Below are 24,021 nucleotides of genomic sequence, written 5' to 3'. Positions count from 1 at the left end.
ACTTTGTGCCGCAAAGCTCTCCATTTGTCTTGCTTAAGGAGCCTTTCTGGCTCTTTCTGTCTATCTCTCCCCGTCCATTACCACTGGGGAAATGCAGTTTATTTATCGTAATAGCTTCAGACGCAGCAGCGGTTATGTACTTAGGCCATCAAATTTTAATGGGCTCCAATTTGGACGCTCAACAATGTGTTGAGGGGCTTGCTGCTAAGTTCTCGCTCACATGCGGCGAGGCTGCCGAAGATGCTCCATGAACATTTTTTTTCGGGGTGGGGGGGGGGGTTGTTTGTTTACTTCGTGGCTTTTCCAAGAGCTTTGTCAAAATCGTCGGCTTTGCGCGCTTCCTTTGCGGCCACGCCGGGAGCGCGAAAGTCAAGTTGCCGAGGTTTATTGATCCCGCCGATATTCTCCAGCACTTAACCTTTACACTGGCCGAACGGGATATGAAGAGCCCATATTGAATGTGTACTTTTATGTTCTTCTCCAGTGACGAGGCTAATCAATAGCCACCCTCCGTGCCCTCATTAGTAGCCGAGAACTCGCACGCGAGTTGGAAGTTCGATTTCGACCGCGGGTTTCTCCAAAGTGACATCTACTTTTCACATCTTCTTTTTATTTTTATTTCCTCGCATATGCAAGATGCTTGCGGATAAGCATCCTCCCCCGCCCGCCACCACCCCCCTCTATTCATTCCTTCACCTGAAGAGTCTTTACACTCGCCGTGCAATTGCCTGCCACATTATCTCATTAAAATGTACAAAGAAAACTCCTTCTCTTTATCTCCGATAATCTAATTAGCATCAGCCAGATGGTTTAATAAGGGATATCGGCTCCATTTAGCCTCCCGAACGGCCCGCTGGAGGAGAACGGCGGAGGAGGAGGAGGCTCGGCTCGGCTCGGCGCTCCTCTTCACTCGGAATAGCTCTCCGGGGTTCACATTATTGCTTCCTCCGCCTGAGGCAAAGCACTCCAACCGCGGAGTTTAGGGAGGATCGACGCATACCAGGAGAGAGACTTGCTCAAAGTGAATCAAATAGGCTGAGATGTCGGATACCGCCGGGAATGTTTGAAACCAAATAACGGCAGATCGCCAATTTCACCTTTAGCGGTGGAGGAGGTAAAAAGGCTCAGATGGGCCTTGAAATCTTTTTAATTGTTTGAAGATCATTCGTCGCGAGACTTTGCTCAAAGTACTTTGCGCCGACCGACACGCAGTTTGGCTAAAGTCGGCTTCGTTCTTTCCGACTTCGCGGCGCTCGCCCGGGCTAGCCGATCATTAAGGAGGAAAAAGTTCAATGTCCGGAGCCTGGGCCGTCTTGACTTTCTGACACGTTTCCCGCTGTAATGAGCTCGAAACGAGGGCGCGAGCGCTCCGCAGGACCGGCCGGGCGATCACGTCGAGCAGAAAGCGTCCGGCCCTCGAAAGCCGCGACGGCGGAGTCGCTCGCCGTACGGGCCCCGAAGAGATGTGCTCAATTAATTCTCTGGCCTGAGCGCCGTTTTTTTTTTTTTTTTTTTTTTTTTTTCTCCTGCCGGCCAAGTCGAGAGGAACCGTCACGACTGGCTCGAGGATAAGAAGATGAGCGCGTGTAGAAAGAGCGCTCTGCGATAAGGGCCTCCTGTTTGAGATTGACGCTTGGAAATGGAGGCAGGTCAGTGGGAGGCTGTTGAATTCTGCCAATTCCGGCAATTGGCTCCAGCTCAGCCTGATCGGGGGCAAATGAAGCCCCTCCCCCCCGAAAAGTGCGGAGACCTCAAACTCCTGCACGAAGCCACCATTTGGCCACAATCACATACGTGCGTCGCAAGGCTTATTTAACGCCACATTTTTTTTTTTCGTTTATTTTTTTTTCTTTTGTGACAAGACGACGGGGCAAAGAAAACACATTAGTTGGACATGTTGTCTGTTTCTCCGGCGATCCGCTCTTGCGTGGTCGAATTGGCGCCGGATAAATTGCGTTCTTGCTTTGATTTAATTAAAACTAAATATTGGCCGATTGTCAGGCCCTTGGCAGGAGGATATGCTTGACACTGTAATTATCTCCCGAGGTGCTTTTGTCTTAAAGGCTGCTGCGTTCATGCGTGAAACCAATTCCGACCACGGCAGCAGGTTTTTAATTTTTCTTTTTTTTTTTTTTTGAAGGAATTAAAAGACCATTTTTTTTGCTTCTGGTCACTTTGACACTGCGAGGCGTGCTCATCAGTCTTTTGTATATCCACAAGTTGCGCGGAAAGGAAGGAAAGCGTCATCTGACGGACTCCACGCCTGTGACGGAATGTATGATTTAAAGAACACGTCGGGTACGGCGCACGGCGTGACTGATGCCTTCCCGCCGCACTTTATTTTCTATACGTGGAGACGCGCATATCGTATATCAGCTGTCTCCCCGCTTCTTACAGCTCACTACGGGCTCTCTTTCACTCTGTTTTCTCTTGAATTATTCACCGGTGTCATCGTGTTGACCTGTTCTTTGTCAGTACTGTAGCAGTGTGTGTGTGTGTGTGTGTGTATGCGTGTGTGCGTCAAGGCCTCGCAATGCTCCCCTCATCCAGTCTTCGGGTGTAATTTGTGTCACTGACTTGAGTTTGATGGGCGAGCAGTTTCGTGCAACACACGTGTCACCGGGGTGGAGCGGCAGCACACACACACACACACACACACACCCTGCACGACCGTCTGCGCTATGCACCCGGATATAACCGAGCAGTGTGTGTGTGTGTGTGTGTGTGTGTACGTGCACACCTGTGAGCCTCTCCCGCCGCCGCCTCCACCTCGACGCGGTGTCACAGTGAGGAGCCCGGAGGAGACAGCCGAGGCCACGCGGCAGCGGGGGCGCTCGCAGCTGCCACTTGTCACATTAGTCAGCTCAAATTTGGAGGAAATCAATTCGGAACCCTAATTCACCCCCACGACTTGAGCAGCCCCCCCCCCCCACACACACACACAGACACTGCGGATGCAAAACTCCACCGAAGACGAGCATTTCACTCTCAAGGGACAGAAGTCATCAATCTTAAATCAGCTCCTCCAAGCTAATGGCAGACTCGACCTGACCAGTCCTGCTCGATTGAATTATTAGCGGATTGACAAAATAAAAAAAAAAAAGATACGAAAGGCTGAGTGAATAACGGGAAGTGAGTGATGGAGGAGGCGGGGTAGGTAAAAGTTCAGGCAGGGATTGCGCGTGCATCCCAGGTGACCTGTGCAAAGGCGTCACGACGGCACATTTTAGTGGCAGTGAGCCGTATGCTAATGCTCATCATCAGTCAGCACAGATTAGCGCCGAGCTCTGCTAGCGAGGAACCGCACAGGCTAACCGGCGCTACACTGGCAATACACGGAGACGGGTTTGAAAGTTTGCGCAGAAAGGCCTGAAAGTCGCCTAGATGCTCTTCATCCGGATTTGTATTTTTTTCCGCGAGGCCGTACAAGCCAAAGGCGATGCCGTTGACGATAAGCCGCGTTGCCGTTTAGCGCCGCCGCCTGTCAGCCCGCCGAGGAGACAATTTGGGCAGAAGTGTTTGTCGAGCCGTGTTTACCGTTCCCCACCGTCGCCACTTCTGCCACAAAGAGACTCGCCGCCGCCGCCGCCGCCTCCGCCTCGCGGGGCACATGAAAGTGATGGATGAAAGTTTGCCGCTCCCGCGGCGCTTGTGCTGAATGAAATTGAAAGCTACCGTTTGTTTCCCCCCCGCCGCGTTTCTTTGCGGAATCAGGTTTGATTTGTTTGCAATTGATTTAAGAAGGTTTTCCTCACGATGGCCTAAGATGATTGAATTTGTTTTGCCTCGTGAGCGTCGCCGCTCGCTCCGGTTTCCACGCGCCGCCGGTGTCGCTAAATCAGATCAACACCATCCCCTGTCAAGCGCACTCCTTGTTGAGCAGTCAAAGTTAATTTGGACACACTCGTCTTTCTGATGGGCCTCATCATTTTTGTCAATTGAATGCGGTTGTCATGCGGCATAAAGAGCAGCAGGCTGGGCATAGACCCTTGTGGGGCTCCGGGGTTCATTTCCAAGGTTGTAAAGGACCTGTTGCTGATTGGACTATTTTTCACAATCATTCCAAATAGACTCCAATTTGTTTTGGCCACATTTCTGACTTTTCAAGTCCTTTTTAAGAAATCTTGTGAACAAGTTGCTGAAGTGCGTCCCGTCTCCGGTCCCCAGCCCCACCTAACTGTGATCGGGTTGCCTTTCTGGTTAAGGAGCGCTTGTGAACCGTCTTGTAGAAGCGGTCTGAGGGCTTCCTGCGGGGAATGCGCCGACCGAGTCATTACTCACCATCCAAAAGGCTTCGCCTGGGCCCGTCCGGCTCCCTCCCTCAGCAAGCGTACCTTCTCGGCTCCCATTCATCATGGGCTCCGTACGCGGCCAAGAGCCAGATCGGGACGAGCGAGGCGCTCGGGGCCCCCGGAACACGAGTGAGGCGCCTTCATTACGGCCCTCGCCGGTGTTCTCGGGCTAGCGCCTCAGCGATATTAAGTCGGGTCAATTATCGCGTCGCTCTCAGCCAGCCATCTGCGGACCCTCCATTTGAGTGGAGAAGGGCTTTAAGTCCAATTCGGCGAGGCAAAAGACACACTATCGCCTCAAGTGCTGTTGCAGGAGTGCTTTTAAAAGTGGCGTAAGAACTTTGCTGAAGCTTTTAGTTGTCTTACACTCGGAATTAGATGCGTCGGGCTCGCAGAGGATGGGGGTAGGGGGGCCGACGATGCCGCTCGTGTTCCGCTAAAGAGGAAGTGGACTGTCATGAAGGCTGCAGACAATCTAATGAGCTTAATCCGGCAAATGCGCGCCGGTACTCCCGCTCGGTTTTGATGAGCGCAGAGTGGGAACAATTTAACAATAGCGCGCGGCGTCATTATTGATTGCCGCCAAAGTGCTTCCACTTCGCCCCCCCCCGACTAAGTGAGCCAAGCGAGTCAAAATGCTGGCAGGGAAATTGCGTCGACTTGAGCGTGACGTGACCTCCCAAACTGCGCCGAGGCGGAGTGCGGCTTGCGCTACCAGCGCAGCCGCGGGTGCGTGTGGAGTAACACGTGCGGTTAGGTATCTCCTCCAGGCTAATCTGGTTCAATGACCACCCCCCCCCCACACCCTCCGAACCCCCCTCCCATGTATTCCATTCTCTTTCCAGGCAAGTCGCCAGCGCGTCTTGTGCAACCCTCTCTTGCGCTGGAAGCTTGTCAATAATCATCAGCACAGTATTGGTGTTGGAAGCCTTCTGTCGGGGGGTTTGCATGGGGGGGGGGGGGTTGCCTTCAAGTCCTGTCCTTCCTCATCTTCAATGTCAGCCCTGGGGCTCTAAAACAACATATGTTCCATCCCCCCTATGTGTCTCCAATCCTTCACTCTCTCTCTCTCTCACACACACACGAAAGCATCATCACACTTGTTTCTTTTCCCTTGGACCAGATGGCGCCAAATGCCCAAAACGTTGTTTTGAATGCCCCCCCCCCCCCAACCACCACCCCTCTTCACTCTCATGACAAAATCATTACTTGGTATTGCGCATCGGCTGCCCGCTTTGGAGCATTTGTCTCGCACAGCGTGAGTGCCCGTCCAAAACTCACACATGTAAAAGATTAATCTTTTTGCCTTCAGGTAGGTGAGCTGGAAATCAGTGGGTGTTAAAAAAAAAAAAAAAAAAAAGACAAAAGGCACCAGCACCCCCTTAGCTGTTTGCTTTGTGTGGGGAACAGAGACAAAAAGGGCATATCATCGCTCCGTTAGGAAGTGTTCTAGTCGTGCGGAGCAAGGAAGTCGCCGGAATATTAACCAAGAAATATTCCGCACTTGGAAGTTTCCCCTGCGCTCTGCCGCCGCCGCGCGTGCGGGTTGCGATCCGGGTAAAGGTGCGATCAAAATTGTGATTCGGAGTTTGGTAAAGATGCTCGACAACCTGATGGCAAAATGAGGGATTGTCAATCACGGGGAAATTCTGATCTGTTGTTCACCATTCGCCCCCCCCCCCCCCGACCCCCACACCCACTCCATCTCAAATGAATAAAAGCTTGCCTTATATATTATCAAGGCAATAAAGGGATGAATATTTGATCACCCTCTGTTATTGCCCGGCCGTTACATCAGCAGCGTGAGCTCAGACCGGAGACGGACGCCGCTTCCTCCGACAATTACGGGATGCCGTACCTTCAAACTTGAGAGGCGGGGGGGGGGGGGAGAGTGTCACTCACAAACTGTCAGCGTAGCTTACTTAGCACTCTGATTTTATTTCCCTTCATCTTTGTTGTTGGAAGGGCTCCATCTAATCCACCCCCCCCCCCGTACGAGAGGAATTCCCCCAGGGTGAATTACTCCGGAGGCCTGCCTGGCCCCGGCGCTGCCGCGGCGTGACCCTCAGCTTGTTTGCCATTTTGTATACGGCGCTGTTTATTTAACAAGGAGCAGAGTGAGTGTGATTTCCAGGGACGCGTCCCTGTGATAGTTGCTTTGACACCCCGCCTGAGTAATGACCCTCATTATGGCGCCTCTGACAGCTCCCCGAAAGGCCTGATTTATGAATATGCCGGGACCGGAGGCCCCCGCAAGCCTCGTCCTCCGAGCGCCGTGTCTCCGCTCCCGGCCGTCGGCGTCCGAGACTGCTGCGGCTCGTGGGCGTTCGCGCGCATGGAGAGGGTACGCTCTGCCCATGACGGGGGGCGGGTCTGGGGGGGGGGGGGATAAAAATAATGCCTTAGCCCGTCCGTCCGTCCATCCTCCTTGTATGAGGAGTCACCTCTGCTAAAAACTAGCAATGCATTTTGGGAATCGGTCAATTGTATCTTGACCCCGGGGCCCTTTTGAACGACACCTGCAATGGCGCATGGCGACAGAGGTCCGGGGAGTTCAGAACATTCGCGAGAGATCCTCTCGTCGGGAAAGATTGCGAAATAACGAGTCCGCGTCGGATTTCTTTTTCCGAATGCTGAAGCGGATGCAAGGGACGCGCGCCGTCATTCGGGCTTAAGTCTGTTTAAGGCGTCGGGTCTTTGAAATGTGGCGCTTGATGAGGAACTCCGGTCCGCGTGCTTTATGCCGGGCATTAAAAAGTCTCGGATAAAAGGTAAGGAAGACGCTTTATTAAGTTTAAATATGCATGACGGCCAAGTGCAGCGCGTCATCAATGTCCAAAAGCTCCGCTACTTATTCCTCCCTTCCAACCACCCTCAAATCCTGTCAATAATTAACAACGTGGGAAAAGAGGGAGGGGGACGGGGGGCGGGGGGGGGGGGGGCACAATTTTATGAGTGACCTTGGCTGCCCTGAGACATGAGATCTCAAAAGTTCCGCCTGCGCGTGTGTCTTACAAGCCGCATCCGTCCCGTCTTAATCCAATAAAAAGCAGATATTGGCAGCGTGACACTCCGACTCATATTCGTCAATTGATTTCCTTTTGACGGCGCTAAGCCGCGGCGCTCGTACCAAGCGGCTTAGCCCGATTAGCGAACGGAGATCTCGCAAAAAAACGCCGCGGCCGCAGCTCCCTCGGCGGAGTAAATAGATCAACGCGTAAATACATAAACAGGCGGCGCCGAGCCCCCCCTCCAACGATGATTTGTGGGCAATCCCCGGCAGATGAGAACAAAACGTTCACGCCGCCAAGTGCCGCTCGGAGAGTCGTGCGTGAAATGTTATTTTCCCCCGACTGCAAATGAGAAGGCAAATTGTTTATGGCTCGGGCGCTTCATCTCCCGCTCCGGCTGAAGGAGATTAAAATGGCTGCGCTGTATTTACCCGCCGTCGTTGACTTGTCATGTTGCCTGCGGTGCGGCTAATGGGCCTGTAAACTCTTGTAATGAGAGCCGCGCGCTATGTTATTTATCCTCCGCCTCGGCATCCTCTTTTTTTTTTTTTTTTTTTTTATAACTCGCTTCATCCTTGCCGCGCTTTCCTCCTCGCGAATCTCTTGCCTGTCCTCATCAGTGGAACGCAACACCTTCTTAAGTCTCTTTTAATTTGATATATATATACAGTATATATTTTTTTAGTTTTTTTTCCCTCACCCCATAATTCCTTTCAGTTGCAATTTATATTCACAATCCGGTAAAGCGCTTTGGGGGGGTTGGAGGGGGGGTATATCTGTCAGGGAGTGGAACTTGCTTGTTTTCTCATGCAAACATTGAGACGCAGGACTCACGTTTGACCACGACGTGAAAAGTTGAACAATGGAGTGTCGCTTCGGTGAAAGGCCAATCCTCCATGAAGCATCTCCAGTTGCTCCAAAATACTGCTCTTCGCCTCTTAGCTGGTACTCGTAAGAGGGAGCATACCCTGCCCATCTTGAAAACTTGCCTTAAAACTCATTTTTATTCTTTGACGCGGCATGAGACTTGATTTTTAGTTTTTTTGTGCTTTCTGCCGTCTTGTGAATTGATCGTGTTATCGTTTGTTGTCGTACGGAGGATTTTTTTTTTGCTCTATGTCGAGGACTTTGTAGACAGCGCCAGTTGTTTGAAAGCGCTCGAGAAATACTCTTGAGCCGAGTCGCCCATGTACCTTTAGTGGGCCGACCATCGCCCTCCACTTTTTTACATGATGGCACACGGGATGGAAATGGAGTCCTCATGCGCCCCCCCCCCCTCCCCCCGTTATTTCTGACGGTGTTTGAGAAAGCTTCTAATCCAGTAAGCACTTTTTAGTGAATGAGTTTGAGCAGGCTAATCTGCAGATCGCGTTGCACGCTGCCGAGGTATTTAGACAAACCGGCGGCGGCGGCAGCACGACGTCAGCCCTCGTGATGAAGGAAGGAATGCGCAAAAAAAAAACCCAAAACAGACTTTGGAGATGTGCTTAATTACGCGAGCGCAACTAAGAAGAGGCTCTGCTGCCGTCGGTGCGCCGGCACCCCTCGCCGCTTCGACCCGCTTCAGATTAGGCTCAGGTATCAGCCGCCGCAGAAAGCCGATTACTTGTGTCCAAATAGACTTGTCAGTTTTGCAAACTCCAGATGCGATCATTCCCAGAAGAAGGGTAATTATGGGGGGGGGGGGATAAAACGCACGTTGCTGTCAGCTTGCTGGCGCTGGATGAGACAATCGCTCAGTAATGAAGGATTTTAACATGTGCGAGGTGAGTCGGGCGCTCCCTCTCAAATTTCGACCTTATTATGCTTACGGCCGTCCTGTCGCGCTTCGATTTAACTAACCCCCACCCGGTGCGGCAAATTACGGAGCAGGCCCCAACTCTGACCAACGTCTGTTTTACGACGACGCGCCGGCACGCCTGGCCGACGCCCAGTCGCTCATCCCTCCCCCGCTAAAGCGTCCCGCCCTCTCACTCGTGCTCTCGGTTGAAAAAGGTCACACAATTAAATGGCTCGGGCCTTCCGTCGGGTGTCGTCGCGATGGCCTCGTATCACTCCGGGCGGGCTGTACGTGTACCTGACACACTCCGAGCATGAATATGATTTCAGAGATCATTAAAAATTTAACAGCCTGACCTAATTACCCGAGCTCCCGATTCGGAGAGCACGCTCGATGGAGAGAGGGCGACGGGCGACGAGGAGGGGGGGAGGATCTGTGTACGGCGTGCGCCAAAAGCCTCACCTGGAATCAATTACGGTGACTTGACGGTGCCGCTTTGTCAATCAATAACGGCCGGAACGGATGCAAACGCCACCCAGGCGCCGCCGGCATTAGCGCGCGGCGCCGAAGTGGACGAGGCTTCCGAGCGCCATCGTTTACGTCCTAGCCGATCGCTTTTCACATTTTTTTTTTCGAAACCCAACAGGTAGGGAGGACGGCGTGAAAAGAAAACCCTCCATTGTCTTGACTGAAAGGAAGTTCCTCTCCGGAGCAGCGTATGCGTTTATTTATCTCTATTTCTTTCTTTTCCACCATCGATCGCTCGGCCGCCCGCGCGGCAAACACGGCGGAATGCCATTACGTGTCGCGACAAAGCGTTTCATGAATCTTTTGACTGAAGTCGTAAAAACCCCAGGCTTTTCATGTCGCCCGCCATCGATTTCACGCCGCCGACAATGAATCGCGGATCAATCGGCTTTACCTTGCGGCCAGACTTAATGAGAGCGTGCGAGAGTGAAGCCCGCTTGTTGTCGCCAGGATTTTGTTGTCCGCCTTCCGGGCTCTTCATCGGTCCGTTGCAGAATCGGCCCAACCTCGTCTTGACTTTCGGCGCCCCACCCCCCCACCCCCCTGGCCTGCGATATCCAGCCATCGAAATTCTGAATCGATGCCGTGAGGTCATCTCGGCTTCTCGTCCGCTATTTACCGTTTGACCGCTTTGTAGGAAGCACTCTGGGCTGTTACTTATCGCGTGACTTTATCAGGGGGGGGGGGGGTTGTCCACTGACTTGTCAAAGTTACGCGGCTTGTCTCAAATGTCACCCGGATGGCCTCGGAGGTCCCGCCTGTCAGGTTATAGTGACGCAATAGCGCCTCGGTGTGGTCGGCCGTGACATCAATTGCGGTCCGAGTTGATGGCTGCGAGGCGCACGCAGTTACATCGCTAAAATTGTGGCAACTAAAAAAAAATAATAATAGTAATAAATCTGACTTTCAGTGCATTTTGGGATAAGCCCCCCCCGGCAACGAAAATTAGCTTTCAATTGTGCTGTTACTGGTGCGTACGCTAGCGAAAGACAAAAGATTCTGACGAGGCAGCGGGCACGTCAACGAGCTATTAGTTCCGCCTTCTCCTCCTCCTCTTGTGCTGCCATTTTTTTTTCTCCTCCTTTCTGTTCCCTACTTAAGGAGAAAAGTGGAACTCGGTCTGGATGGCTTACAATCGTAAAATACACGACGACGTGGCGGCAGCAGGCAACAAACCTTTGATTAAATGGATTTGAATCACAAAGCAAAGGGCCAGACCCACCCTCCACCCCCCCTCTCGTGGAGATTGCTCTTCAGAAGCTTTTTTTTTTTTTTCCTTTTTGGAATCGCTACGCACGCACGCACGCTGACTTTCGACGCCCACCGTTTCCAAGAGGGGCATTTGTGAAACGCTGACGCTCTGGCAACCCGAGATTAAATCAAGTCGGCTGTAATAAAGTCAAATGTTATATTCATTTTGTCATCATTAGCGACTGGGGTACACTAAAAGGCTTGCGGCATATAATGACTTCCAAATAAGTTCATTGTGCTAATGGCAAAAGATGTGCGGAGGACTAATATTAGTTGGGGCTTCTGCGCTTCATTAGACTGTATTAGAAGAAAGAATATTGAAACAAGATTTTTTTTTCCTTTCCTTTTAGGTGTCAAGTTCTGCGTCTCTAATTATACATTGAAAATAAGATCTGGAAGTGTTATAGCTCCACCTGGGAGATGTGTTCCATCTGTTTTTTTTTCCCCCAATAGTGTGAACACGCTTGGAGAGGAGAAAAATGTAATTGCAACAGAGGCCGATCCAAACGTTAAAATCGAAATTTTTAAAAAAACAACCCTATGCAGTCGTTACCGACGTCAAATTTAAGAGCGGCATTTACTCGCGGAAAGGCGCGCAAATCTATGTATCTCCACTGTTTGCATAATAGATTAGAAATTAGCATTTTGGTTCATTTTCCGTGTATGCACAGTGCCTGGAAGAATAACACGCCCATGCATATCAGATCAGCCTGCCTACAATTTTGCGCCGTATATTATTTGACAATCTAAAATGTGTAATTTGCATGAAATTGCTTAATTAAAACACAGTCACTGGGGGTATTAATTTCTTTGTCTGACAGCAAAGTGGAGCGAGGGAGAGCAGGGGAGATGTAAAATGCTGTCAGATAGCGCTGTCACAGAGGCAGAAAGGAAATTCTGCCACATTTGCGCCCCCCACCCCCCCACCCCCTCTCTTCCTCTAAGAGCGGCGCACGATGGCGAGGATAACGCCTGCCCTGCTAATTTGGGTTAGGGTGGTTAAAAAAAAAAGTAAGGCCACTGCACTAGAAAGATACCAAGCGGGAGGGAGTTGGGGGGGGGGGGGGGGCAAGATAGGATGTGAGGGTGGGGGCACACCATAGCATGGCTGTCTTTGTGGCATGCTATCGTCATCGTCGTCCTGTGGGTGCAAGTGTGCTAATCAGTTTAGTCATTGATCGAGGAAAGGAAGAAAAAAAAAAGCGCCACCAAAAAGAAACTGTATTGATATATGAACAAAAATGTCAACAATTGTGAAAGGAAATCAGACGCTCGTTAATCGTTGCCACCTTTGCAAATGTACGAAGAAAAGGGCATGCAGACCGCTCAACCAAACGGATCAACCCCCCCCCCCAAAAAATATATATATATACACTGTATATATATATACACAGAGGGAGGTGGGACCCTTTGGTGCTTGACAAAGAATAAGATTAAAGCACCTTTTTTTTTTTTTGTGGGACCGCGGCATGTGCGCGCGTGCAGCGCACCCGCACATCTGTACCCTTTTCTTAAATATCAAAGGCAGCGAAGGAGCGTTAACATTTCAGTAATTCCAAAGATACACGAGGAGTTGGGGCGGGGGACGGGGGTAGGGCTCTGCCATGCGAGCTGGAGCGGCGCAACCAAGAAGTTGTCCGACTAAAAGAAGGGCTATTGCTTTCTTTATGTATGGGAAAGATGTTGATGCAAAAGGTCACTTCAAGCAAAAAAAAATTTTATGTTTGTAGTTCATCTAAAAAAAATTCAAATTAAATTAATATTAAGGACTGTCCAAAAATGGTTCCTTTTGGCCGATTTAAATATATATATTTTTTGTGTGTAATAGGTTAATTTATTTTCTCATGATGAAAGCATCTTCGTTGCCGTGGTAACCCTGGGCGCACTACCTTGATGTTATGCAAGTGAATCAGTCCAGATGTGCTCTTTAAGTAGCACACTGGCAAATATACAATACTTATCATCAATAATTATTCAGTTTTTTTGCCACTTCCAGTTGAATTGACTGTCAAACTAAACATCAAACAAAGAGAATCACACTTTGTATTTCAAACCGCCTTTCGGAACAATCCACCGGCTTCGTGCTAAACGAAAGACGAATAAATGCGCCGTACTGATGAGCTGAGAGGAGCAATCAGAAATTCGTTCAATTCTATTTATGTGACTAGCGTATGTTTGGGGGATTTTTTTTTTTTATACGTATATAATGAAAAGTGAAGGAAGTTTAGCATCAAAGCGCAGACGTAGTGGGGGAGTATCAAGAGGGAGAAATGTGTATCGTTGGACGCGGCGGGGGGGGGGGGGGGGTATGTGTGGGGGGGAGTGTGAAAGATGGTGACAGCAAGACGGTAAGAGGTCGTCGTCACTGGTGTCAGCAACGTGAAGCCGATAGGGCAGGCGGGCGCACGCGCTGACAGGGCCTCCAGTGCAACCTTGACGGCCGGCTTCACTGGCACCTTAATTGGTCCTTTGATGGTGTCGCAAAAGGTGGCGAAGGCAATGAAAATGGAAGGTGTCGGCCATTATGCATTTTCTTTTCATGCTGCCCGACTTTGCTCTCCCATCCTCTCCGTGTCATGTTTTTTTTTTTTAATCATCATCACCTTCATCCAAAGGGGAGGCCTCTAAAAAAAAAAAAAAAAAAAAAAACAGTTGCCGTGTTTTTTTTTTTTTTTTTTTTTTTTTTTTAGAGGCCTCCCCTTTGGAACCAGATAGGCTGAGACTGTTTTCCTCATCTATTATCCGGAATTGTTATGACGAATTTTTGGATGAAGGCTGTTCTTTTTTTTTTTTCTCCCCCTTTCCGGTTGTGTGTGTTTTGGTGTTTTGAAGCAAAGGTTTTTGTGCGTGCAACCCCCTCCCCTGCTGCTGCACGTGCTGATCAAATGGCGCACGGGGGAGCTGTTTAGAGCCTCCTTTGGAAAAAATGACGATAATGGATTCAGTCCTCTCATTAATGGACGCCGAGAGCTGGTTTGGCGGCCAGCAAACAAGCGGGCGTCATCAGCGCCCAAATGCCAAGTGCTCACATCTTCTTCCGAGGACACGCCGGGTGGGGGGGAAAGGGGGCGTTGATATGTACACACACACACACACACACACACACACATCCACTCATTGACCCTCAATGAGAGGTAGCGAGTTGCGGGGACCTAACTTGAAAGCTCCGCGCACTCTACTGGAACTCCCTCGGAGACTCTCTTGGGGGGTCACGGGCTCAAGGAGGTGGGAATTGATCTGGCCACTTGCGGCGTGCCGCTCGGCCCTCTTTAGCCCCTTGTTGTCGCGTTCAGCAGCCTGCTTTTTCTCGTAGAATCTGAAAGGCCGGCTCAGAGGAACTCTGGTGGACTTTAATTCTTGAAGCGCTATATGATGCGTTTCGTTGTCATTCGTTTTTTTTGTTGTTGTTGTTGTTGTTGTTCCCCTCCCCCCCACAGATAGCAGTTAGAGCAGGTCTGTGATTTTGTCCGATTTTTTTTTTCAATACATTTCGTTGAATTCTAAATAGTCCTAGTATTGTAGTTCTATTATTATAAATATTTTTTTTAACTATTGTCCGGCGTCCCAGGCAAAATTCTTCTGTGGCACCCCCCCCTCCCACCTCTGTGATTATTATTATTATAATATACTGTATATTATAATATATTATGATAATATATTATATTGTCTACTATCCATGTGCAATATTCAAAAGCAGATATATTTTATTGAATTTTATTCTTTTTTTATGTGCCGTGCCGGTGTCGCTCAACAGGTTGCTAGTCGGGAATATGGAAGTATTCCGTCGGATTACGCTTGTTTCATATGTGCGTCCATCATCCTGGCGTGTATACGGTCGAGAATTTCAATCCGTGACATAGCAAGCTGATGACAAATCGACTTTGACGCGAGTCTTCATTTTATCATATCGCCGCATCTAAAATTAAGCCTCTCTACAAATACTCACATTCATTTTCCGTGCGCATCATCAGTGCCCATCGTGAGATCAGAAAAAAAAAATATCAATCTTCCCAAACCACAGATCTGGACTGACAGCCGTGAGTTTTTTCACGTCTGCCTCGATTAGCTTCTTCCTGGAACCGCGGCGCTCTCGTCGGCGAGGGGCGGAAGCGATAGATGGAGAGAACTCCTTGTCAGGATCGCAGAGCGGCAGCGCCTTTCGCGAGGGTCCGTTCCAGCCTGGCCAAGGGTTGAGCGATGGAACGCGATGCCACGCCCCGACACGATCAAACGTGAATCCGTAATTTTTCGCCTATTTCGTCCACTCATTGTTCGCTTTCGGAGTAAAACGCCATTTCCATCAAAGAAGGCTTCCGCCGCTGCTTTCTTACGGTTTTTGAGGGATATCAATTAAACGTGTCCAATTAACGAATGCTCCTTTTTTTTTTGAAAAATATATTTACCCGCAACGGAGGCGGCGCGCCAATGCAAAGTTTCAGTGCAAAAAGAAAAAAAAAAAGAAAAAAAACAGCTTCTCCTCCAGATGAAAGGGTCATTTGATCATATATTTTTTATTTTTGTCGCAAAGAGAAAAGCGTGCCATTGAGGAGTCATTCCCCATTAAAGTCAAGCAAAATTATCCGGTCCGCATTAAAAAGCTTAATAAAAAAATAAATAAAAAAAATAGTGAGATATGTATCATGCATGTGGGTATGCATAAACATGATGGAGAAGCTTAAGTAGAAAATGAGATCTGATGCCGTCATGAAGAAGAGAAATCCGGCGTGCTCGGAATGCATTTAAATTTAAATATTCATGTCATTATAATTCTGAGGAATGTGGAGCGACCGTATGATATTTTATTGACGAGGTTTTTCAAAAATGAATGCTGTCGCCGCTCCTTCGTAAAAAAAAAAACTCGGCTTTTAACTGGCGAGGAGACGCCGGCGAACGCGGTCGTGGGCCGGCCGCGACATCGAGTCACCGAACCTCGAATGGACGGTCGTGAGGTGGTTGGGCGGTGGGGGGGGGGGGGGGGGGGGGCTGTGGGGAACCTATCGGGCCCCTCCTCGTGTTAATTGTCTTTTGTTTGGGCGCCCAGAAATGAAAACCTTGAATCACCGAGCCGCCACTGACGCTTGTCACGAGCACGTCGTCAGCGTTTGATCAATAATGAATGAAAGGCGCGTTAAGATGGCGCAGGCGGGGCGGGGGGCTGGGGGGGGGTGATTAATTGACACCTATTATGACTTGCCTTTTGGATGCACTGGCTCCAAGTAATTAAAATGAAAAAATAAGGCGGAGGGACAAGATGTACTCCTACGGTGATGAATATACATTTATGTTACAGGACCCCCCCCCCCCCCCACACACTTATTTTCATAAAAGCATTTTTTAAAATTAATTTGGAAAGAGATGCCTGGACATATGAGCTCCAGCAGTGCAATAAAGCTGCCATTAGTGGTCGGAATCCTAATTTTCGATTCATCTCCGTCCCTGAAACAGCTTTAAGATGGCCATAATTCTCCCCCCCCCCCTTCCCCCCTCCATTAGTTTACTGCTCCACCCGGGCGTCCTCCGCCAGAACACACACAAGGTGCCACGCCGCTCGGCGCTCACGCCCTCGTAAATCCTCGGCCTCCTTCATCTTCCCTGCCGGCGTCGCCAAACAAGATGGCCTCCACCGAGGTCCGGCGTCAACACGCCGTTTTGCGAGGGGGGGGGGGGCTTTGCTGCGAATGATCCAGATGTTAATGGCAAGGCCCGCCGCCTCCTTTATCCCGCGTGTGACGAGTGATTCTCATTTGTTCGGGTGTGTGTGTGGGGGGGGGGGGGGTAGTTTTCAAAAACTGTCGTAACAACGTTATTACAACAATTGCGCCGACGTAATGTGCTATTTGCCATGCCGGCCCCGGGTCCCGCGGATGGAAATGAAGGGAGAAAATTGCCGCTAACTACTCAATTACGGCGCTGGATGGCGCGGCTGACCCCGCTCGGCGTCGGCGGCAACACGGAGCCAATCGCCTTCCCCGCGTGGCATTAAATTAGAAACGAGCGACGAGAACAATTGCACGTATCCATCGCAGGAAGACATTTGAATCACCTCCGTTGCCTTGGCTTCATATTGAGCAATTAAGCGCCGTGATGGGATTTTGCGGGGTGGTGTGCAGGCACGGGCGCAACCGCCGAGGCTCTGTCCTTGGATTTTCAATCGAGCAATTAAAGGCGCCGCGAGGAAAGGGACGTAAATATGGTCCGGGAAAAAAAACCCAAAGAGGAAATGTCCGAACTAACCCGGACGGCAGCCGCGCCGGGGGCGGGCGGGTCTTTTGCGCTTTCACCTGACAGCTGCGAGTCAGACGATCCCGCCTCCTCGTCGTGTTTTTCCTCCCGTGGAATCGGCGGCATCGTCGGCAGTCCTGTAATCAGCGCCGACCGCACTTTGTGCTTCCCGCTTTGCGTTGGGTCTACGTTTGGCAGCCGCAGCGGCGCCTTGGCAGGCATCGTGACGGCAGGCGGGGGCACTCCTTGGTGGTTTATCTCATCCCTATCACGGGATTACTGGTAGTGCCGGAAAAGGGGGGAGTGGGGGGGCAGGCGGGCGGACTTGTGTTACTTTGAGAAACCAGCAAAGCACCAGCAACCCCGCACGCCCCCCCGACCCCCACCCTTGTGCAAAATCCTACAAGTGGCCCAACTACTCGTGCAATAATTGGAACGTAAGGTCTCATTTAACCATACAAAGCGCATGCGCGCACACATTAACACACAATTGTTTCCAGCCGTGTCAGTATTAATACTGATTCAGTCACTACCCCCCCCCCCCCCCACGCCCGCCCCCCTTCCACATTTTTTGCCTTTTTATCTTGTCTGGGCTATGCATCGTCACTGGAGGGGCTAAATACACACTCATCCTCCCCTTTTTCTTTTTCCTTTTTCCATATTCGGTCGGTGTCAGACATCAAAACATTTACATCATTAAAACGCTCACCATTTGTGGCCCTTTGCAGAGCGGGAACCTATAGCGTATTTCAATCCCCGCGCCGCCCCCCCCCCCTTTCTTCCATCCTCCTCGAGAGCAAAAATAAAGAACGCCATTAGTTCTTTCTAGTGGCGAAACGCCATCCCAAGGTTCTTGCGGGAGGACCTACCTTTTGGGATCAATTATGTGGCCGGGGGCTCTTTTTTTTTTTTTTTTTTTTTTTTTTTTTAAAGAGCCGCACCTGATTAAAACCCTGCCCGTTTCCCGAGGTCCCTTTTGTGTGGAGAGCCTCGGCCCCTTCGCCGCAGCTATTTATTAGCATATTGTCTTTTAAAAAGTCTTTGCATGTTTAGCACGAACACCGTCGGGATCGCTCGCCATTGTTCCGCCGCTTGAGTTGAAAAGGATGAAGAGGAACGGTGACGAAGAATACGTGCGCGTTTTTTTTTTTTTTTCCCCCACCGCCCGTCAACATGCCAGTGAGTCCGCGGGTGTTTTTTTTTTTTTTTTTTTTTTTTTTGCCGGCTGGGCACGAGCTGCTATCAGTGCTCTCGCAAGGGCTTTGACAAAAGATGGGAGCTTGTGGAACACTGGCACACATCAGAGCCAGAAGGCGGGCAGGGGCGTGGGGGTGGGGGCGTGGGGGTCGAGCGACGGTGGGGATGTGTACCGTATTCCTCCGATGTGGACGGAGGGGCCCTCAAGTGGGACAGAAGGCAGAAAGGAAGTGCCTGTTTGGCCTCTGATGTGCCAAATGGCAGCCGTATCATCGCCTTTCGAGCTTCCTCTGGCTCTCCTGCGTCAGGGGAGGTCCAGGGGGGGGGGGTGTCGCGGAGATGCTCAATGGCACATGGGCATTGTCGGGGGTGGGGTGGGGACAAAGAGTCAGGTGGGCCCAAAAAAAAAAAATACAAATAAAAATGTGGAGGTTAGCATCTTAGTCTGGCAATCCATCAAGATGTGACAAGATAGCCGGGAAACCTTTTAAATTCGCCTTTGAAGCAAAAGTGCCACTTGGACAGATTTAAGGAGAGGCGAGGGAAATGATCTGGCCCTTTTTTTTTTTTTTTTTGCATGAAAGAATCGAAATATGTTTCCCCGGTGAGCAAAGCTCACCATATATCTGAAAGTGCACATTTTGCGCAGGGTTCGTGCTCGACTTTATAGTCAGCTGCAGTCGGCAAATAAAGTTTCCGGAAAAGGGCTCGTGTGACACTTGTGTGCGATGCAATCTTTGTACTTTGTGCGCACAGCAGGTAGTGATGGGCGAGTGTGTGCGTGTGTGTGTGTGTGTGTGTGTGTGTGTCACGAGAGACTCCAGGCATCCATCCACATCTGACTTTGATTAATTGGCCTGGCATTCCTCCGTCTCACCATCGGGTGACTTGACAGGAAGCCAGACCGTAGGACATCACGAGGAATGATCCTTTTTTTTGTGAGGGGGGTGGTGGGGGGGTTCTGTCTGTTTTTGCTCCCCATCCCTGTGTCCGCCCTCCCCCTCCCTCAGACCTGTTTCCATGCTGACTGTCAGCAGGTGAAGAAGACACACTCCACAGAGCTTTGCCAGCTCTGCTCGAACCACTCGGGCGCTCTGAAAATGATCGATGGTGCATTGTTTTGGAGAGCAAAGTTGAAATTAACGTTCCGTTAAAAAAAAAAAAAAAAAAAAAAAAAAATTGCAATGTGGCAGGTCCGCCCGATTGGAGATTTAGTATGCGAATGGCGAAATTACTCGCCGCCTTTGAATCTTTCGAATAACCGCGTTTATTGGTGTTTTGGTGTGCGGCGGGGTCCAGGAACTTCATGACCCCCGCCCGCCCCCTCCACCACCACCACCAACCCCCTCCGCCGCCCTTCTGCTATTCATCACTTTCGCTTCCCGACAGGGCCAACACGGCGTTAACATGCAGAAACAAGTGGCACGTACGGCTGCCAACCTTCCCCCCCCCCCTTTTCCTCCCATCCTCCGTGTTTAACCTCACTCAATTTGCCCGTCTAGATGAAACAATACTTGTGATCAGTGCGTGTAATGGCACCTTATTAACCCCGATTACCGCAATTAAAACCCTGCTGCCACCGGGCCCCTTTCAAGTCTTAATTAATCAGATGGCAGCGAAGAGGCCGTCGGATGCCCCTGCACCCCCCCCCTCCCCCTCCTCCCAACGCTTGCTGTCGGCAGCTGGCACTCGAGCTCACTTCCTCCTCCTCCTCCTCCTCCGCCGCCCTGACCGAACATGTGGCCTCACTAAAAAGCACATCTGGCCCAACAAAACGTCCCCCCCCCCTGCGCTGGCAGTCGAACGCCTCCACTTGACAAATGAAAGGCAAGCCCCCCGACCCCCCCGCTCTCGCCGTGTGTGATGTGGCTATAATGAACGCGACAAGCCCCCTTGGCACGGTGCCTTGTTGGCAGCCTTGGAACACTGCCCAGTTTGTTCCTCGCTAATTGCTTAATTGATGCATTGTTTTTAGCGATGATACGGATTCCCCCCCCCAACCCCTCCTTCCTCTGGTCCCTCCCCACCACTGCACGTGGCTACGGATACAAAAGGAATTACACCCCATTAGCGAGTCACGGTCCCTTTCAGCGGGGTGAATTAGTCGACTTAAAACGGCGGCGTTGGCGGCGGCGAACGGGGGTGGCGGCTTCCTTAATTGAGCGCCACCACTTGATGGAGCATAATGCCGTGTAAATAAAACCACCCCGAGCAGCCGCCAGAGACAAATGAAAATCTCGCCGGAGCTCCGACTGGAGAGTCGTTGACTCTAATGCGGGAATCATTTGCTTGTTGCTAAACCTTGCCAACTGCCCGCCAAGGCGACTGCGGAATCAGCAACTCGCGGGGTTATTGAAGACAAACGCGGGAGAAAATGCCGCCAAATACGCGCCACCGCCCCCTTTTCAGCACTCTCTGCTCCCGGAACCCGGTTTGTTTGTCGAGTTCGGTACACACGCGGGCACGTAGTCCCCCGGCATAGTCCCACTGATGTGAAAGATAAAGAGGACGCGTCCCCCCCCCCACTCCATCGGTGCGTTCGTCCTTGCGATACTCTCTGACGGCTTCCCGCCGACAGGGGGCCGGGAAATCCGCCAGATGAAGGCGCGCGCCGGTCCGCCGGGAGATGCCGGAGACACAAACACACCCCTTTCTTGTGCCTGGTACGGTCACAAACAACGCGCGGGCGCATCGCTAGCTAGCTCTCCGGGCACGCACGCGCGGGCGCGCAAAAACTTCAAGGACTTTCCAGGGAGTGAAAGGGAAGCAGCCCAGGCGTTATTTATTCATCAGCGTTCCTTGTAGTCAGGAGGCAACAAGCCCCCCAGAGCTGTAAACACACAAGGAGGCGGGCCTCGGCGAGCTCCAAAGCCGGGGAATAACAAGTGGTCCCGGAACAGGCGCGCGCGTGTCGGGGGCGCTGACGCGGCAACGGCGGCGAGGCCGAGGCAAGTCATCTGACCGGGGCGGGTAAAAAAAAAAAAAAAAACTAGTGGCCGACTGTGTTCCGCCGCGTGATAAATTGACTTTGTAGTTTCGCTGAATATTAATCGAATCAGGCGGACTCGGGTGGAACGCCGGGGACGGCGGGCGAGGGGAATAATCAGGTGAAAAATAGTAGAGGGAGGCAAAAAAAAAAAAAGAAAGAAAAGAAAAAGTCAGAGTGAAAGAGAAATTGAATGTGCCCAAGGAAAGGGGACGTGGCATCCCTGGATAAAAATAGCATCACCCGGAAAAGACTTTTGCGATTATGGCCCATGGATCGGCATGAAGTTGGAGCGGCGGAGAGGAAACCGCAACTCCTGTGGCTTTTCTCCTGGCTTTATTGTATTTGCATAATGGGGGGGGGAGCGTTGACATGCCCGCTCGCATCTTTCTTGGACGTCTTGGTGTCTTGCATTGTGAACTTGATCCGCCCTCGTTGGGATCGGCAGTGAGGTGGCGCCACTGAGCCAAAATATCAACGCGTGTCGGTTGTGGCGTCACAAGAAGGAGTCATGCCCAGATCGCCTGTGTGTGTGTGTGTGTGTGTGTGTGCATACTCACATCCATGATGCCGTCAATCAGGTTCCTCCATCGAATCTCATTTGATTGGCGCAGTTGTCTGGAATGTCGTGAATATTTGACGGCTTTTGCTGAATATTGCCCACTGCGAGCCTGCGCCTGCTCCGGCAGCGCTTTTGGCATCCCAACATCCTCATCCCGCTCATGTCAGACGTCCTTTGGATGGATGTAGCTCCTCTTTATTTGTCTCCGTGTCAAAAAGACGCGACGCTTGTGTGGCGCCGTCAATGTTTTTCCCTTTCCTTCCGCGGGCTGATTTTCGTCGGTGGACACACGGCGCAAAAGCCCGCGGTGACTATTAAATGCCAAAGCTCTGATGTGCAAATGAGCGGCTTCCTTCTCTTGGTTCGAGATGATGCCGGTCCGGATGTTGATTTCGGTTTACACGCAATGTGCCGAGTTCACTTAGATGATGGCGTCGTTTTCCTTTCGTATCGACCGCGCGGTTCTGCGATTAGAAGGCTGGCCGACTAATGACGGGCAAACTAACTACAAAGTGGTGGAGTTTGGCAACTGGGTGTCAGGAGCTCATTCAAATTAGCTTTTTCTTTTTTTTTTTTTTTTTTTTTTTTTTTTTTTTTTTTCCCTCCCCGCTGTCCAGCCAGCTCGCACACTGCGCCGCGTTTGAATTAAAAGCCCGCCGATGTTTGTGTTTGGCCGCTACTTGGCTTGGAACCTTCCACCTTCTGAAAGGCGCCGGCACAGCTTGACCGCTCTTTTTTTTTTTTTTTTTTTTTCCCCTCCCGCTCTGCTGGAACAGCTTGAGTCGAGGCTTGATTTAAAAAAAAAAAAAAAAAAAAAAGGCACAAACACCGGGGCCGCCTCTTCCTAGGAGGTAAGCGTCACGGCGAGGAGTCAAGCCGGGGTGGGGGGGTGGGGGGGCCTCGGGGGAAATAAAAGATTTGGATCGGGATGATTTGAGTAGATGAGGGCGGCGCGGTAATTACAGCCATCCCCCGATCGCCGGCGTCGAGTTCGCCGGCGTTGTGGGAGGCGGGAAAGTCGGCGCCCGTATTGGCGGGCGAGCGCGGCGCTTGATGAAGGCGGCGAGCGAGCGCTTTTGACACCGACGCGCAGATTGGCATGAAACGGGAGCCGAGGTGAGTCACCCAGTGCGTGACTTCTCCTGCCGTACCACCAAAATAGACCGCGGCTGGATTTCATCCCGTTCTGATTGCGGCCTCCGTTTTTTTTTTTTTTTCCATTAACTTATCTGACGGAAATGACAAGCGGGTGACGGATTCCGGCGCTGTTGTTCGCGTTTAGCCTCTCCCGATGACCTTTTTTTTTTTTTCATGCTGGCTCTCCATCCTGCCAAAAAGCGTCAGCAACGCGCGCTCCTCCTCCTGGGTGACATTTGCGACTGGGCCCCCGAGGGCATGCGCGGGGCTCGCCATCCAACAAGATAATTGTGCTGAGGTTTCCCCTCACTAAATTAACCTCTGCGCGCAAATTTATTGGCTGAGCGGCTCGCTCGCTATTATTTAAAGCGCTCGCTTATTTCTGCGGGGGGTGACGGGGGGCTGTCTCGGCCTGAAATTGATGTCAATACGCAACGGCCACAACGTTATAAACAGCTCATCCAGTTTATGCAAAATGTCCTTCAAATGCACAATGTCGAAATTCGACGGGCGTGACCTTTGACCTCCCCGTCCCTTTTCCTCCCGCCGCGAACGGGTCCGTCGCCATCCGTCGACGCATTCAATTAGTCCGGCACGAGTTCGGAGGGCCCGAATAACGTTTGAGGGCGTCACTGAAATATGTCAGCTGCTTTGTGAATAAACATCAATCCGGAGCCGAGCGGATGAGCGGCCGAATAGCCGAGCGCAGGACGGCCCGCCGGGGGAATGTCAGCCGGGCCGGCGATGAACCGGCGCGGCGTCGTGATTTACGATTCACTTGGCATTTTCTCCCACCAATGGGAGAGGGCATCAGTCAGATTTACGAGACGTTTCTCAGCCTCTCCGTCACCGCGCCTGCTGACATCCCCTCGAGTTATTCCGGTGTAGCCGCGCATGTTCCGGATGCTCCTTTAAGGAGGGCCTTCTCGCCGTCCAGCTGCCAATTTGCCCGCGCCGTCCATGAGCAACTTGTTTCAGACAGGAGCCGGCCGAGCGGAGCCGTTTTGCCCCCCCCTCCCCCGCGCGCTACCTTTTGCACCTCGTGGCCCCATCCC

The 24,021-nt window shown here is 51.3% G+C and overlaps 1 long non-coding RNA gene across 1 annotated transcript in view; it reads left to right on the top strand.

The window, feature by feature from the left end:
- LOC127593705 (uncharacterized) overlaps positions 1-22,429 on the top strand; it is a 120,398-nt gene extending 97,969 nt beyond the window's left edge. Inside the window, exon 2 of the long non-coding RNA XR_007960474.1 lies at positions 22,387-22,429. This is a non-coding gene — a long non-coding RNA (uncharacterized LOC127593705). The remainder of the gene's footprint in view (positions 1-22,386) is intronic.
- Positions 22,430-24,021: the final 1,592 nt, after the last annotated feature.

This window comes from Hippocampus zosterae, chromosome 21 (genome assembly GCF_025434085.1).
Source record: "Hippocampus zosterae strain Florida chromosome 21, ASM2543408v3, whole genome shotgun sequence".
NCBI lineage: Eukaryota > Metazoa > Chordata > Actinopteri > Syngnathiformes > Syngnathidae > Hippocampus > Hippocampus zosterae.
This window is presented reverse-complemented; position numbering and strand designations above follow the sequence as displayed.